This window comes from Rana temporaria, chromosome 1 (genome assembly GCF_905171775.1).
Source record: "Rana temporaria chromosome 1, aRanTem1.1, whole genome shotgun sequence".
NCBI classification, from domain to species: Eukaryota; Metazoa; Chordata; class Amphibia; order Anura; family Ranidae; genus Rana; species Rana temporaria.
Genome location: NC_053489.1, coordinates 75,787,858 through 75,801,283, shown reverse-complemented (window position 1 = coordinate 75,801,283; position 13,426 = coordinate 75,787,858). Strand labels below are relative to the sequence as shown.

The 13,426-nt window shown below is 45.6% G+C and overlaps 1 pseudogene; it reads right to left on the bottom strand.

Annotated features, from left to right (window-relative positions):
• Positions 1 to 1,454: 1,454 nt before the first annotated feature.
• Positions 1,455 to 1,558, bottom strand: LOC120925241 (annotated as a pseudogene).
• Positions 1,559 to 13,426: the final 11,868 nt, after the last annotated feature.

Genomic DNA, 13,426 nt, shown 5'->3' with positions numbered 1-13,426 from the left:
TTTTCCCCACCGCCATACTTCCCACAACTGCAAAGATTTCCTCTACTGTAACTGGACTAGACAAAAGTTCTATCCCTTCATGTGATACGTTTGACTCAAGAATAGAGCAGTACTCTGTAATTTCTTCAGTACTTCCACCCCTATGACCACAAAAAAGTTCCTTATAAAAATTTACAACTGTTGATACCATGGCTTCTCCCTTGAATTCCCCTTGTTCTGATGCGAGTAAATCTTTTGTTTTAAAAGTTTTCCTAAAAAAAATATCTAGTACATTTTTCCCCTTCTTCCAAGTTCTGTATTTTTGCTTTGAAAATTATACTTTTGCCTTTCTCTGTAATTAATTGTTATTTCTCTATCCTCACTCAGTTCTTCCTCCATATCATGGCCCATGCCCCTCAATCTAAGTAAAGTTTGAAGCCTCAGATTTATGTTTTTCTCCTTCTCTCACCATTATAAAACTTTGAGTCTGAAAGAATTTTTTAATTTGTTTTTTTACACCAGTTTAAAATATTAGAGTAGTCGCTTTTCCGTAGCACCCATTTAGAAAATCTAGACTCCAATTTTCTTATTACATTAGCGTCCTCTAGCATTTTGCAATTAAGTTTCCACAAACCTTTACCGTGGACAGCATCTGGATCTATTTGAAATTCCGCCCTTAATGCGTTATGATCAGAAAATATGTTTTCAACTAGAGAGAAATCAACGAGTTTCAAATTCTTACTATACAAAACGTAATCAATCCTAGATTTACGCCTTCCGCTATCTGCATAAAAAGTAAACCTTTTTTCCCCATCTTTCTCTGCTTCCCAAGCATCATGGTAGTGCAGATCTTCAATTATCTGTGTAAGTAGAGCGGAAGACTTACCCAACTTACTTTCACTTTGCCCTATTCGGTCCTGCAGATCTCTAATTGTATTAAAGTTCCCTGCAATAATTGTGTGCATTTTCCCAGGTAGGTGCATTGATATTTCCTCTAAGAACTCCACTCTCTCCTTATTATCGGCAGGAGCATAAATGTTAAAAACCCCTGGACTGCCACTCCAGGGGCACATGCACCATAGGCTTTTCGACCGGCCAGTGCAGCCCTCCATCTCTGCCAGCTAGAGAGCCCTTCAAGGTTTTCTTAGGGAGAACTGCCGCTCCAGTTAGCAGCCTCCACCAATACTAGCCCCTCCAGACCCTCTGTCAACCCAGCGGATTTGCATGGCCTTACCCCGTCAACTCTCAGGGCAGTACCAGCTCCTCCAACCGGATCGCTGACAGAGATAGCACTTACACCAGCCAGAAGGCCAGACCAGAACTCGGCAAAATAACCAAGACCAAGTGCAGCCATCCATCCTCACCAGGAGCACCCTTCCAGATGGCTCAGATTCGACCATTGGCCGGCCCCCAGTATCTGTCGGGCAGTTCGGCGTAGTCCCTGCTGAAACCACCCTTCCAGGTGCAATGACGTCATTGGATTGCATTCACCCTCCCAACGGAGGTGCTTCAGCGCTCCTCTGACAACTGATAAGAACAGATACTACACTTGATTCTAGCCAAAAGGCAGAGAAGCTGCAGGGAAGACATCACGATCAGCACAGCCAGAGTGCAATGGCCGAGCCTCGCCCTGGGAGAACCACCTTCATTTTTTAAAAGCTTTATTGATTCAATAAAAAAATATATATACACAGGTTCAACTGTTCAACTTTTCGAAACATTCAACAAGAAAACATCAATGCATTTGTAAATGAAACAGACTGTACACATCATGCAGTAGAATTCAAATTTTCAGGAATCATTTAAAAAAATTGTAACCCATTTTTCCTGACACCACAACTAACTACTGTTTGTATTTTTCATCCAGTAGAACGTTTAAACGCATTGCATGAAAACTCAAAGCTATACATTAATTTACGGTTACCTCATTGGAATTAAAGATGATTTTGTTCCTAAGTCTCCACAGTGTTTCTTTAAGGCAGTTTATTATCTTCCATAAAACAACAAATTTAGCCTGTGGTATATTCCATCATGCTCCGTACCTACCCATGTGATACCTACCCACGTGGGTAGGTACGGGAGCATGATGGGACTGTGATGCCTATATAAATCAGATGCAAGCCACGCACCCGTCATTGCAGCGAGAAGAGGCGACGTGTCAACATCGGGAGAAGGCAGAAGAAGAAGACGTCACAGCACAGAAGAAGAAGAAGACATCACAGCACGGAAGAAGAAGACTTTCAGCGCTGAAGGAGAAGGCACCGGACAGCGGGAGGAAGAACCGGGGTGCGCCGAGTCAACAGCGGAGAGCGGCGAACATAGAAGAAGACCCCCGGATAGCGGAGAAGACCCCCCCCGGATAGCGGAAGAAGCCCCCCCCCTGAGAAGCACACCACCCCCTGCGAAGACGTCAGAGGAAACCCGCCGGGGGGTGGGCGCTTTTATAAAAGCGACCCCCCCGGCGGTGGAAGAGAACCAGACGGCGGCGAAGAAGAGCGGCCCCCACCCGAAGACGTCAAAGAAGAAGCCCCCCCTGGTGAAAAGAGCTAAAGAAGACAGGGGGTGCCTCCGGAGCAGATTAATAAATTATTTTAAAAACCCTTTTGTCGTGTTTATTAACTTTAACATTTTTCCTCCAGGTGAATGGGTAGGGGTATGATGTACCCCATATCCATTCACTTAGGGTGGGGGGCCGGTATCTGGGGGCCCCCTTATTAAAGGGGGCTCCCAGATTCCGATAAGCCTCCCGCCCGCATACCCCGACAACCAACGGCCAGGGTTGTCGGGAAGGGGCCCTGTCCTCATCAACATGGGGACAGGGTGCTCTGGGGTGGGGGGGCCCCGCAGTGCGCCCCCCCTGCCCCAGGGCACCCAAACCCCCCATGTTGAGGGCATGCAGCCTGGTACGGCTCAGGAGGGGGGGGGGGCGCTCGTTTGTCCCCACTCCTTTCCTGGCCGGCCGGGTAGCGTGCTTTGGATACGGGTCTGGTATGGATTGTAGGGGGACCCCCTACGCCGTTTTTTCAGTGTAGGGGGGTCTCCTTACAACCCATACCAGACCTAAGCGCACGGTATGCTCCTGAGGGGGAACCCATGCCGGACTTTTATTTAAAATCCGGCGGGGACGTCCCCCCTCAGGATTCATAACAAACGCCGCACACGTGTAGAATTGGAGGGAATCCAAGTCGGATCTCCCGTCGCTTCTATGACGGCTGTGTCTCCATCGCGGCAAGCCAGCTCGGCGCTGGCTCCCGCGATGGGGCTCGTAGGTGGTCAATCTCGCCGAGAAAGGGAGCGAGATTGAAACAATATCCCGGTCACCTACTGTACCAAATACAATCCCTTATTAGATTGGTAATATGATGTATTCTACGCCCAGGGATACCGCACACCTGGTTACTGTGGATAATTTTATCTATCACCCCTTTCAACCTGCTTGCCAGGATTTTGGCGAAGATTTTGTAATCTAGGTTGAGAAGTGTGATAGGCCTCCAGTTCTTTAATTGGCTTTTATCGCCCTCTTTTGGCAGAAGTGTAATGACACCTTTCCTCCAAGAATGTGGCAGCTGTTTATGCAGAAAACATTTGTTGAATACATTTAGCAAGTCACTTTTCAAAATATCCCAGAACTGCAAGTAAAATTCAATAGGTAACCCATCCAGTCCAGGTATTTTACTTTTCTGAAAACTTGTTATGGTTTTTAAAAGTTCTTCTTCAGTTAAACACATATTTAGGGACTCTGCATCCTCTCTGTTTAGAACCATAGTTATGTCTTTGAGCGTGTCATTCAGGAAATCACTGTCAATGTGTTTGGTGTCATATAGGGATAGGTAAAAATTACAAACTTTTCCCATTATGCCACTCCTGGATTTTTCCCCTTCCATTTCTGTTATGATTTCCTTTGAAATGTGAATTTTCCTGAAGAAATACTTGGTACATTTTTTATTCTCTTCTACATGCTTTATGCGACTTTTAAAAATGACTGCCTTTGCTTTTTCCTCCAGGCATTTTTTAATACTCTCCATTGTTGTAGAAATGTTATCAGCTACATCACATCCTATTTCTTTGAGTTTATAGCTGGGTATTTAGGTTGTTAAAAAAAAACTTTTTTCTTTAGCCTTGCAAACCCCTAATTTAATGAAGAAACGTTTACTTCTCTCTTTTACTATATCCCACCATGTCAGATTATCACTAGCATGCAACTTTTCTGTCTGCCACTCTTTAAACAGTTTACTGAAATCCTTATACACTATATCATCTTGGAGCAAGGAGGTGTTTAATTTCCAAAAGCCTTTACCCACTTTTTGCTCAGCTGGGCTTGAGACCTTGAAAGTCACTACCTTGTGGTCTGAAATAACATTTTCTTTATGAACATAAGATAATGGCATTAAACATTTAGCTGCAAATATGAAGTAAATTCTTGAGCCAGCATCTCTACCTTGCCATGTAACCCTCTCAGTTAAGGGTGTATTATTATTGAGGGACATGAAAACATCTCTAAACTTGAAATCAGATAACATCCCTTTTAAAAGATTAGCTGATCTATCAGACGTTTTAGAACCTGGACCATATCTATCTGTACCATTTAAAGTACAATTAAAATCACCTGCTACAAGCGTTGGTTTAAACTTTGCCATAAAAAGGTTCAAATGTTAAAACAGTTCAATACGCTCCTTTTTGTCTGCAGATGCATATACATTGAGAAGGTCCCACTTAATACCATCAATAGAAACAGAAACAAACAAAACTCTTCCTGGCACAAGTTCTTGTATATGATGGATTTTTGCTGGCCCTTTAAAAAGAATAGAAGCTCCCGCACTTCTATTCTCATTGGAGCCTGACCACACAGAAGGGCCACGAGTCCAGTCTTTGGCAAAATTGTCATAATTTTGCATGTGTGGTATAGTACATTCTTGCAGGAAAAAGACAATCACATTAAAAGTCGCCAGCAGGTTAAACACAGTTATGCGTCTTAGCTGACTTTTTACTGAACGCACAATAAAATTTAAACCTGCTAAAACAGCCATGGTGACATACAGTAGAGATTCCTAAAACAGACTTACTCAGAAATCCATATTACCTCCTTAAGGATCCATTCCTATCACTTTAGACAACTGGAAGACTAAATCAGTGTTCAAGAAATCCTGCTTAGGAGATGCCAGGCCGATTGAAGTGATAGGAATCTCATCAGCTAGCAAGTGATTTCCTGCAGACATTGCATCCGCTGTGATGGGGCTGGACTCCATTTCCTCTGAATCCTTGCTGGTAGATGATTTCACAATTTCTGCCTATGACTTCTTATCAAGTTGTGTATCCATACGTTCTCCGGCTGGTGATCCCGTGCATAGTTTCTTGGCTTTTTTTCCAGCTTTTCCTGTGTCTTCATCCCCTCCAGGGGACTTCTCTTGCTTTCCTTCTCTGGATCTTCCTTGTTATCTTGTCATGTATTTTAAACGTTGATCCTTTCCCTTTGCTGCTTCCTGTTTAACATCCTCCTTTTTCTCCAAGACAGAGTTTTCCTTCTCTGTCACAGAAACCTGGTGTGATGCTGAAGTTTCTGCTGTGACAGTTTCTTCTGCTCCAGAAATGACATACATTAAGCCAGCTGTAGTACCTGCTGAGTGAACAGCAGGTGGCGCTGAAGCAGCAGCTGGATTTTCCCACTCAAACAAGTTTACCTCAGATGAATTCTCCTCAGATGAATTCTCCTCAGCTGAGTTCACCTCAGATGTTTTTACCTCATGTGATTTCACCTCAGAATTAGCTGCAGCAGCCTGGTTTGTTTCCTCTGTCTTGTTTCTATGAGGACAGTTTGAATAAATATGTCCAAGACGAAGACAAAAATTACATCTTTTAACTCCAGGGCATGTTAGAGTTAGAGTCACAATTCCTGCATCTATGCCTTTCTTTGCATACGTCAGCGGTGTGGCCATACATATGACATATGCGACAGAAACTGGCCATTCCATCAAAAAACAAATCGCCATTATGCTTTCCAATGCAGGGGGAAGAGTGTCTTTTTTAAATGAAACAAGATATTTCCTTTTTCCAGTCCACAATCCAAACCGATAAGGTAATTTTTCTACATAAAATTACTAAACACAGTCCAATAAGTTATGGTTGCCATGCTTCTGCAATTTCCTCACAAATTCCAGGCAGGTTTTCTTATTAATAAAAGGTGAAATCATAGACTCCTCTTACATGGTAATCCTGTAGTGCCAGAATCTTATCCGGTGTTAACTGGAACAGACCAAACAGCAAATCCTTGACAATATATGGCAGTCCTCTGTCTTCTCTTTTCTCAGCTTCAAAATTCCAGTCTATAGGAAAAAAAATTGGAAAAAAATTCAGTGCTGAAAAATATGTAAGAGTAAATAATGGTTGCAAGCCAGCACTCAAGGTAAATTCATATAAAATCCCTCAAGAAAAATAACAATAAAAGCAGTGCAGCGCAACCTAAAATGTAAATATAAACACTAATAAATAATGTCCATGAGAAGAAACAGTCCACAAGTGATTGTGAAAAGGCACAATGAAAATTATGGCATGCAATGTGGATCAAACGTGTCCAGAAATCCCTCCACCGCACACAGAGTGGCCTCTCACCTCACTGATTCGACCTATAATAGGTCACATGGCATGTAACTCATTCCCAGTATAACTACTTAGAACATCCAATCGATCAGCATACCAAAAGGTGTCGATCAAGGTCCTGAGCTTTGTCTCCAACATGCATATGAAACATAAATAAAGACAATCTAGTGCTCTCTGTATAAGGAGTGTTTAATTGTAAGTGTAGCACCCCCTTACTTTCAGTAAGGGGCGCTACGCTAAAAGTTAGTGGGAGAATGAGAGAGGTAAGTTGCTTTCATTCCTAATTGTGTTAAATTTGGCTGTCGCCAAATCTGGATTGATCTGTGTGCTAGACTGCGTTCCAGGGATGTGGTACCATCCCTGGCAGACAGGTGGCACAAGAGAGGTCCAGGCGGAGCCGCTTCTTCCCAGCAGCCAATGAGAGGAGTTGAGCCTCGCTGTGCATGCTGGGAGGGAGTATTTCTGTGGCAGAGGCCGTTGTTCTTGGTTCTTTGCGGGTTCCTGGTTCCAGGTGCGGCACCCACCTTCAGGGTGTGCGCACATCGCGGGCCCCACCGCTATGGCCTACCTGGCCTGGGGTCGCGCGCAATGCAGAGTTCCAGACTCTGGGCCCTCCTGGCCTGGAGCAACTGCAGCCACAAAGGGGCCCCAGTGACTGACTGGGTCCCCCTTCTACTGAGGAGATCCCAGGCTGTATGCCGTTCGGTGTGGGATCGGCTTTAGGAGAACCCGGAGGCAGGTTGTCCAAAAGGGCTTCAACGAACCATCGGGGATCTGGTGACCGGGACATTGACAGGTACACTTCAACTGTCAACCGGTGACCCTAGCACAAATTCACTGGGAGGATAAGCTCAACTATTTAGCTCATCCAAGTTGTAGGCCTGTGGCAGAGGCCCCATCAGAGCCAGGCCTGTGGCAGAGGCCTGCTCCTCCCAGCATCCTTAACCTCCCTGGCGGTATGATTCTTTCAGAAAAAAGGTGCTGAAAGCGGTACCATTATTTGCAAGAAAATTCGGCGTTTTATATTGTAGGCCTGTAATTTTTAGAAATAACTCACTTAAATCTGACCAAACAAGATTCTAATAGGCATCCCGGGTATGACATTTTTTTTAAAAACAAAATTATAAATTATAATATAATAAATAATTATAACAAATAATAATATAATTATAATAAAAATTATTTAATAATGTAATCAAATCAAAATCACTGAAATTTGCTCAGTTGCAGAATTGTTGCTGTCATTTTTTTTTTTTTTATGACGAATTTCCCCACAAATCGCTATCGCACAATTCTGCAAGTGATTATAATTTATTATCGCTGTTTTTTAGCTGCTCTAAAACTATTTTTGACATAAAGGGACACTTTTGGTTGCTATGGACAATCTACAGTTTGCAGGCAGAAAGAAAAAAGTTTTTATTATATAAAAGTACATGTAGGACACTGGGCAGACCACTAGGGACAAGGGGGGTGTGTGTTTTTTACATACAGTACTGTAATCTATAAGATTACAGTATACTGTATGTAATGTGTTTGTTTACGTTTTTGAATTTGGCACCGTTTTCTGCTCCCGTGCGTCGTAACGTCGCAGGGAACGGAGACACTCCCTGTGGATCCAGCGAGGCAAGCCCGAGTCTGACTCGGGGTTACCGCTCGCAGCATGAAAATCTAACCCCGAGTCAGACTCGGGAATACCGCCAGGCAGGTTAAAGTGACACTTCGGCTGCCAGGCCGGAGGCACTTTACCCACTCTGGCTAGAGTGGCGACGAGCTGTACTACTATTACTGAAAGCAGGATTGCTTTCTCTTTCATCCAAGCCTGATACCGCAAAGTTCTTTACTTCATCAACCTTTCCTGTCCTACCTCATGTTGGTCGTGTTGGGCCGTGAAATAAAGCATTCAGAAAACCTATTTCGGTGATTGGACATTCGTTTACTGCTCTACTCACAACCATCATCCCTAGACAACAATTAGGAGGTAACTTAATACGCCGATCCCAAATCAACCAGCGGCTCCTGAGGGGGTAGAGCTACACGTGGGGGCTCGTCCGGGATTTCGGCTGTTACCTCTGGCAACAAGAAGTGTGAGTACAAGATTTACTAAAGAGCGAAAAGAGTGTTGTGTTTTTAACTGTCCGGTAGCGAGGGAGTTAACCTCGAGAAGCTAAGCTTGGGCGTACGTGCAGCACAGCACGTGCCTGAAACGTGCCTGGACAAGTTCTTAAAGTGGGAGGAGTCACCCACCCCTGCATGAGACGTATAACAGAGTCTTCGCGCCATTTCAGCAGAACACCGCCCACCTGCAAGAGAAGGAGAACCACGTGGCGATGTTTGCCTTTTTGCAACTGGGTGTTGCCGTTCCACGGTTGAGGCCTCCAACTTCCTCACTGGGGGTCCTCAGCATATTTGCTCCGCCTGGGGTGCCTGTGACTGATACGGGCATCCGCTTGTCCACAGAGGGACAATTCGTGTTACTGTCCAGCGGAGGAACAGAGATGCAGGGCCTGTCCTGCCCTCGATGCAAGGAGCTGTCTATTAAGATCCAGCCTTTCGCCCGATGCCAGAGAGAGGGACATCCATGTCCACCTTGACTCTACCCTCGGCTGCCTCGCCACCACGCTCATTGGAGGTAAGCCCTGTGGACCACCCGGACCAAGAAGGTGACCCGTCCAGCGTGACCAGCTCAACGGACGTGACAAACACACAGGCCGAGACCACCTCGGAGACGATTGCTACTTCCACAGTGATCTCCGTGTGGTGTGCCTCTGTAGGAGCAAGACCTGCTCCAGCCGCCTGCAGCCGCGGTTGAGGCCTACGTTCCAGCCACTCCTGGCCGAATTGGCCAAAGGACCTCCCTGCATCCAAACCCTGCGGTTTCCTGCCGGTGGAGGAGTTAAACTCCTTGGATTTCGATTCGCTGTCGGATGATGGTGACCTCCATGATTCCATGTTTGAGCCTATGTTCCTGGAATCGCAGGGCTTTCGGAGGATCCCGTGCCGTCTACGGTACTCGGAGGAAGAAGCGCTCCGGCCGGAACACATCCCGTGGGTCCCAGCAACCGTCCGTGAACGTCCCGCAGCTAACCTGGGGAGTCGGTGTGTCAAATGTTGTCCCTGTTACACTCACTACCCCTGTGCCCCTTGTTGCTCCCATATTGAAAAAGGCACCGGACGCATTAGTGCTGCCGGGACGAGGAGACCCACGAAATCTGCCCAGTTTGGCCAGGCTGCAGCGCCTGGTAATCCAGAGGGTTGCTGCCAATCACGGGTATGAGTACCCATACGTACCACCTTCCCAGTTAAAGCAGATTGACCAGGAATGGGAAGCTTGGTGCCAGGAGGCTTAAAAGCACCCTGCATCTTAGTGGGCGCAGACCTAAGGCTCTCCTATTTAAATGTTAAATTCGAAGGCTGTCACTGTGACTGGAGCTGGGGCCGGCATATCTACAAAGACCGGGTCATGCTGAAGGCTCCTGGGAGAGAGGATCAGGTGTTTTCGGTCACCACGACCACAGCAAATGGTGACATTGTAATTTTGCCGGATCCTCGCTTTTACAAGTAGGTCAGATGTCAAGTTTGCCTGACCTACTTACCTTTCAGAAGTTTTGGACAAGGGTTTGCCCCATTAACGTTGTGTTTTTCTCCCTGTTTCCCCTTTCCCCCTGACCTCTCCGGATCCACATCAAGGCTTATGTGAAGAACTTCGGGGGGGTTGGGTTCAGTCAGTTAGAGGGGTTCCTTGCCAGCTTCTTCTCCACAGCAATACCGGAAGATTCAGTGAGAAAAGAAACGTTTTATCTTTTTACTTCCTTTTTGCTGCTATTTCTTTGCAATTGAACTTGAACTGCCGCAGTACCAGCGCACTGACCGCTAGGGGCAGTGTTCTGCAACATTCTATTGCAGGACAAAAATGTATATATGGTTTTATATTTTTTTCAACAGAGTAAAAGTCAAACTATGCTCAGCACCTAAACTCCCTGGGAGGAAAGGGAGATTTTGTGTTCTGACGGGAGCATGCAGTCGCACTTCTGACCTTGGAGAATTGTACAGGGAGTGCAGAATTATTAGGCAAATTAGTATTTTGACCACATCATCCTCTTTATGCATGTTGTCTTACTCCAAGCTGTATAGGCTCGAAAGCCTACTACCAATTAAGCATATTAGGTGATGTGCATCTCTGTAATGAGAAGGGGTGTGGTCTAATGACATCAACACCCTATATCAGGTGTGCATAATTATTAGGCAACTTCCTTTCCTTTGGCAAAAGGGGTCAAAAGAAGGACTTGACAGGCTCAGAAAAGTCAAAAATAGTGAGATATCTTGCAGAGAGATGCAGCACTCTTAAAATTGCAAAGCTTCTGAAGCGTGATCATCGAACAATCAAGCATTTCATTCAAAAAAGTCAACAGGGTCGCAAGAAGCATGTGGAAAAACCAAGGCGCAAAATAACAGCCCATGAACTGAGAAAAGTCAAGCGTGCAGCTGCCAAGATGCCACACCACCAGTTTGGCCGTATTTCAGAGCTGCAACATCACTGGAGTGCCCAAAAGCACAAGGTGTGCAATACTCAGAGACATGGCCAAGGTAAGAAATTCTGAAAGACGACCACCACTGAACAAGACACACAAGCTGAAACGTCAAGACTGGGCCAAGAAATATCCCAAGAATGATTTTTCTAAGGTTTTATGGACTGATGAAATGAGAGTGAGTCTTGATGGGCCAGATGGATGGGCCCGTGGCTGGATTGGTAAAGGGCAGAGAGCTCCAGTCCGACTCAGACGCCAGCAAGGTGGAGGTGGAGTACTGGTTTGGGCTGGTATCATCAAAGATGAGCTTGTGGGGCCTTTTCGGGTTGAGGATGGAGTCAAGCTCAACTCCCAGTCCTACTGCCAGTTTCTGGAAGACACCTTCTTCAAGCAGTGGTACAGGAAGAAGTCTGCATCCTTCAAGAAAAACATGATTTTCATGCAGGACAATGCTCCATCACACGCGTCCAAGTACTCCACAGCGTGGCTGGCAAGAAAGGGTATAAAATAAGAAAATCTAATGACATGGCCTCCTTGTTCACCTGATCTGAACCCCATTGAGAACCTGTGGTCCATCATCAAATGTGAGATTTACAAGGAGGGAAAACAGTACACCTCTCTGAACAGTGTCTGGGAGGCTGTGGTTGCTGCTGCACGCAATGTTGATGGTGAACAGATCAAAACACTGACAGAATCCATGGATGGCAGGCTTTTGAGTGTCCTTGCAAAGAAAGGTGGCTATATTGGTCACTGATTTGTTTTTGTTTTGTTTTTGAATGTCAGAAATGTATATTTGTGAATGTTGAGATGTTATATTGGTTTCACTGGTAAAAATAAATAATTGAAATGGGTATATATGTTTTTTTGTTAAGTTGCCTAATAATTATGCACAGTAATAGTCACCTGCACACACAGATATCCCCCTAAAATAGCTAAAACTAAAAACTACTTCCAAAAATATTCAGCTTTGATATTAATGAGTTTTTTGGGTTCATTGAGAACATGGTTGTTGTTCAATAATAAAATTAATCCTCAAAAATACAACTTGCCTAATAATTCTGCACTCCCTGTATATAGAAACGTTCTTAAAATATTAGGATGTATATTTTTGTATGCTCTCTTTTATATTTTTATGCATGTTCTGGACCCACCTACTATCAACACTGCGGAGAATGGGCAGCATAGATAGATAGGGCTGTGTATGTCATATGTTATTTAAATTGCCAATATTGTAATTTAATGTTTACAGTTGTGCTTTCTCCTCTTTTTCCTGCTTTTCTATACTGTTTAGCATGTATCAGGCTGGCATTCAGGCTTGAATTCCTTTGGACACTGGGGACAGTGTCGTTTCAAGTGGGGGGGAGTATGTAGCGCCCCCTTACTTTCAGTAAGGGGCGCTACGCTAAAGTTAGTGGGAGAATGAGAAAGGTAAGTTGCTCTCATTCCTAATTGTGTTAAATTTGGCTGTCGCCAAATCTGGATTGATCTGTGTGCTAGACTGCGTTCCAGGGATGCAATACCATCCCTGGCTGGCAGGTGGCACCAGAGAGGTCCAGGGGGAGCCACGTCTTCCCAGCAGCCAATGAGAGGAGTTAAGCCTTGCTGTGCATGCTGGGAGGGAGTATTTGTGCCGGAGGCCGATGTTCTTGGTTCTTCGCGGGTTCCTGGTGCGGCATCCACCTTTAGGGTGTGCGCACATTGCGGGCCCCATCGCTATGGCCTACCTGGCCTGGGGTCGCGCGCAACACAAAGTTCCAGACTCTGGGCCCTCCTGGCCTGGAGCAACTGAAGCCACAAAGGGGCCCCAGTGACTGACTGGGTCCCCCTTCTACTGAGGAGAGCCCAGGCTGTATGACGTTCGGTGGGGGATCGGCTTGAGGAGAACCCGGAGGCAGGTTGTCCAAAAGGGCTTGAACGAACCATCGGGACCTGGTGACCAGGACATTGACAGGTACACTTCAACTGTCAACCGGTGACCCTAGCACAAATTCACTGGGAGGATAAGCTCAACTATTTAGCTCATCCAAGTTCTAGGCCTGTGGCAGAGGCCCCATCAGAGCCAGGCCTGTGGCAGAAGCCTGCTCCTCCCAGCATCCTTAAAGTGACACTTCAGCTGCCAGGCTCGTGGCATGGGTCTGTCCAGAGGCACTTCACCCACTCTGGCTAGAGTGGCGACCAGCTGTACTACTATTACTGAAAGCAGGATTGCTTTCGCTTTCATCCAAGCCTGATACCGCAAAGTTCTTTACTTCATCAACCTTTCCTGTCCTACCTCATGTTGATGTTGGTCGTGTTGGGCCGTGAAATAAAGCATTCAGAAAACCTAT